Genomic DNA, 5,248 nt, shown 5'->3' on the forward strand with positions numbered 1-5,248 from the left:
CCTGAATGGTTTCACTTTAAGTGGAACTCCCCTTCTATTTTTCTGCATCATACCGACAGAGTTAAAAATCAGCTCAAATAACCACCTCTCCTTGGTTTGTTTTGTATCTTTTGGGTCCCACAATTTGGCTGCTCAGTGGCTCTGACTTTCTGTATAAGAGCTTTCAGCCACTGCAAAGTGCTCTCTCAGTGTTCGGTGGCACAGGTTGTTCTCTTTAACACTCCTGGTTCTGCCTGTACTCCAGGATCCCTTTGTAAAATTAAAAAATATTAATTCTATGAGGTGGCTCCAAGCCCACCCATTTACTTCGGCTTCTTGGGCAAAGCCCCCCCTAACTTGCCCAAATATGTTTGCTGTGGTCTTCTTTCCTGATCCCCCACAGGCAGCACCCACCCTGCTCTCTCTCATCCATGGGGACCAAAGATCAGTCACAAACGCTGACTACCTCCTCTCACCTGTGAAGAGCAAAAACAATCAGTAGATGCTGACTCCCTACTCTGAAGAACTCTGGTAAAGGAACTGCCTCCCCCCACCCCAAACTTGTCATTCCACTTAAAATGACTGCCACTAACTTTTAATCAATGGATTAAAAGCCACCATTTTAAAATTGTCAGAACAAATTAAATCCATAGCTTAAGTAGCCTTGCAGAATTGCTGATAGGCAACTGAAATTTAAAAAAAAATTGTAATTGGTCTTGGATAACTACCTTAATTACTGGTCTTGTGAGTACCTTACCATTCAATATGTAGCCCTAAATCCAGAAAAAGTTGCTGATAAATCAATGATTTGATCCCCAAAGGAAAACAGCAGGGAATCTTACAGACTAGCACTTGGGACTGTAATGCCACCTTGTTGACTGCTGAAGGACCTGCCTCCTTCCCCTCACATACGGCGAATCCCACTAGTGTTTGAATTCATAATGTATTCTTATGTTCTTGAGATTAGAACTGTACTTAATATTGTTCTTTTTGATGTTGTAACAAGGATTCCTAGTTTATGAACCGGGATGTTGGAATCAATGCTGTACCCTGTAATGCTCACTATAATGAATAATAACATTAACTTTGCTTTCTGCTTCCCTCTACACTTAAATGATAACTGAGTTTTTCCCTTTGAAAATGGACTGAAATATCCACTCACACATGCAATGAAAGAATCGCTTTAGAGTCTAACAGGCTGGTTAAAACCAAATAAAGAGACGTCCAAATTACCAAGGCATTATAGTGGCTGTCATGTATTTGAACTTGTAACACATGTGAAATTTGAAAAGTGAATAAAGAAGACCAAAGGAGAATGGATGGTTTTGAACTATGGTCATTGGGGAAAATGTTAAAATATCATGGAATGTGTAAAACAAACAAACAAAAACACCCCAAATCTGTCTTGAGATAAGTGCAGCCAAAATGTTTTCAGATACAAAGATGGAGAGACTTGGTTTCATGTACTAGCGACATGTTTTCAGGGAAATCAGTCTCTACAGAAGGACATCAGACTTTGTAAAGTAAAGGATCCCTGTAAAATAGAAAGGACCTCAACAAATTGGATTGGCACAGTCCTTGCAACAATGAGCTCAAAAATGACAACTGTGAGCAGGATGCTGGAGCTCTTTTGTTGTGTTGAATATAGGGTTGTACATAAGTCCAAACGACTTGATGGCATCTAACAATAAGAACAAATAGGCAGCACTTTCACAAGATGGGATCACATATAATGCACTCATCTCCATTGTGAGATCTTCTTGGAGCAGAGAATCCTTTGAAAGGGGGCTCCCTGAGGGCATAGTCTGAGCCCAATCTATTCAGACTTTCTTTACAGAGCCACTGAGAGTCTATTGCTCATCTTGGTTCCTGCCTCAGCTTTGGCCACAGCTGATCAGACAACACAGCTGCCTACCTTATTTTGGCCCTAAATTAAATTAATCTTTTACACTAATCTGCTATTTGACCTGCTGATCTTGGAAATTTCATCTTGTATCTCCTCTGAAACCTTTTCACTTTGGGTGACTAGCTTTGGAAATACCAGTGACACAGCTTTTGGTATCAAAACACATAAATCACCAAATATCCCAAAATGACTCAGAAGAGGTAGTCTCACAGATGCAATTTGATTTCTGTGCATTTGACCAGGGGAAGTCCTTGTACAGAGTTCCATTTTGTGTTGTTGAGAAACAGTATTTTCTTTGAACAAGTCATTGGCCTTGTAAATTTTATCCTTAGATCTCCAGCTTGGTTTCTGTCAAGGAGACCATATTTTCCAAATTATGTTCCTTCCTCTTTCTTTCCTATATTTGCATTACAATCACCAATATATTGTAATACCTATAGATTGCATGTTTGATCAATTTCAGATTGGAGAGATAATTCGAATCCTTCAATTTATTCTCCATGTCTTCTCAGCTTTCCTAGACGCTACATCAATTTGAATAATAGTTGTACTGATTGTATTACCTTGTATATGCTGACTCCTTATGAGTTTCAGAGATTGCAAATATTCACAAGAGTAGAAGCCCTCATTCTTCCCCTTTGGGTAATAATGTCCAATCACTTAAGAGTTCATTCTGTACATGTCAACAGTTCATGTATTGCAGTTCATTCATAGCTGGCTTATACTTGTATAATTTCCTTTTCTCCACCATGCTTTAAATGCTATATCATAGCCATACAAATTGATTTCATAGGTGGGGATCCACCCCCCACCACACCCCCTCAAAACAAACAGAATTGTGTTTGTGGAGTAGCGGTTTTGTAGTACGAATTTTTCCTGCTAGGCGACCATCAAGCAACATATCCTGACTTTGTGTACACAGTGGCATCGCCTGAGAAAGTTCTCTCTGGTCACAGTGAAATTTTCATAAAAGCAGTTTTGCTTGAACTTGGTTTTTTGTGATGGTCGATTTAAGAGAACAGGATGCAGCTCTGAAATTTTGTTTTCTGCTTGGGAAAAATGCCACAGAAACTGTTGTGCTATTGAACACATAGCTGACAAGCACAGAGCTATGGGAAAAATGCAAGTACAGGACTAGTTTGCTTGTTTGCAAAAAAGGTGATGACCAACCTCATTCTGGAGGTCTGTCAACTTCCCGAACAGGCAAAAGTGAGGACACCTGGTGCATTTGCAGTTCCATCAGGTCAGACTTTTAATCAAGCTTTCTATTTAGAAGTTCTGAAAAGATTGCATAACTGTGTGCAATTAAAAAGGTCTGATTTGTGACAGTTGGGGGACTGGTTTTGCCACCACGACAATGCACCTGTTCACACACCCATTTCAGCACACCAGTTTTTGGCAAAAAACAGCATATCTCTCTTGTCCCAGGCACCTTAATAATCTGAATTACTCTGTGGGATTTCTTTTTGTTTCTTTGAATGAAGATGGATGTTAAAGAACAGAGACTTGATGAAATAGAAGAGGTGCCAGAAACAAAATGGGGGAGGTGCTATGAGTCATCCAAACAGATGAGTTTTTTTAAATGTTTCCAAGAATGGAATCACAAATTTGACAAATATATCAACTGCAATGGGGACTACTTTGAAGGTGATGAGCTTGTTTTATTAAAAATAATAATAATTAAATACTTTTAAAAAATCAATTTTCGGGGATATCCCCTCATATTTGAATTATTTCTCCTTATGTATTCCATTTCGTTTTGCAGGACTTTTAATTTTCTGAGGTGCATCTTTTTTACGTTCTAATTCTGATTAATAGTACAGTTTTGCAACTATTTCATCGCACTTTGACTGGTGCCCCACTTGCAAAGGAAGACCGCTAAGGCTCCACTCCTAAAGGCTTTACTCCCTTCACCTCACCTGTTTCAATGGACTCATTTTGAAAAGCAGCCATTTGCTCATATTTAGAGTGCCTTCAGACCCAATGCACCTATCTTCTGGCACTAAGACAAGATTCTGCTACCATTTAATAGACGTTCAGAATCTGGCAATCTTTCCATGAGAATTCCAGGAGCTATTTCTGTAGATGTGGGCTACTAGTTCTTTCTTCACCGTCTTCTTCTCAGTCTTTCAGTTTGTCATACCGTGGTGTCTAGTGTGTTGCTGTCATACTCAAAGCTAGGTCATTGGCATTTCAAATTCTAGTAAGGAAACCTGAAGTTAACAGGTTTCAGCACAGTTTTCAGGGAAAGGGATGTGATAGCAATATGCAAAATTGGGTGACTTAGAAGGACATACATTTGTCTCACTCCCATGAATAACGGAATTGAAAGTCAGGGTGTGCTGATTGCTAGTAAGACGTGTGAGAGAAGATCTACTCCATGAGCTTCCCTGTTGTTGTTGTTGTTGTTGTTGTTGTTGATAGGTGCCATGGAGCCAGCTCCAAACAATAGTGACCGTATGCACAACCGAGGGAAACACTGCATGCTCCTGAGAGATCACCACAATTGTTCCTGTGCCCAAGCCCATTGTTGCAGCCACGGGGTGAATCCATCTTGTTGAAGGCCTTCCTCTGATTTGTCAAACCTCCATATTACTGTCCTTCTCCATCGACTGGTTTCTCATGAAAATGTATCCAAAGTGTGTAAGACAAAGTCTTGTCATCCTTGTCTGTAAGGAGCACTCTGGCCTTACTTCTTCCAATACAATACTGCGATCAAGGAGTGTTTTGGGTTCAAATAAATGACAGCCACTATAATGTGTTGATAGAGTAGAAGAGGTTTTATTCAGTTATAACCGGGCGACTAAAACCTAAAAGTGATTTTTTAAATTGCATTCTCGAATGGATATTTCAGTCCATCTTTAAAGGCAAAAATCCATTTATCATTTGTCTAGGGCTTAAGCAAACGTGGACAGAAGCAGGAAGCAAAATTAATGTTATTATTCTTTAGAGTTAGTGAGCATTACAGGGTACAGCGTTGAATATGTATCCTCCTGGCTAATAAAATGATAATTGTAGTATCCTGGTTACAACATCAAAAGGAAAAGTATTATGAAATACAATATTCTGATCTGGAGAACAGGAGAGCATATTTTAAAATCAATCACTAGTGGGACTTTCTGAGAAGGGAGGGTGAAGGAGGGAGGTCATTCAACAGTCAACATGATGGTCTTACAGTGGCCAGTACTAGACTGTCTCAGAGTCGGTTTTAAAATTCTTGCAGTCCAGTTGTAAATGAATAAAAGACTCTCCTAAATTGGAAGACGTTAGAGTGACTCATTTATTTGAACAGGCAACATTACTCCAGGTACAGTAAATCACTTGATTTTCTGATTCAAAATGGCCAATACAACTCCACTTCAG

The sequence above is a fragment of the Echinops telfairi genome, unplaced genomic scaffold (genome assembly GCF_000313985.2).
Source record: "Echinops telfairi isolate 266 unplaced genomic scaffold, ASM31398v2 ScPeMD7_28;HRSCAF=97, whole genome shotgun sequence".
NCBI classification, from domain to species: domain Eukaryota; kingdom Metazoa; phylum Chordata; class Mammalia; order Afrosoricida; family Tenrecidae; genus Echinops; species Echinops telfairi.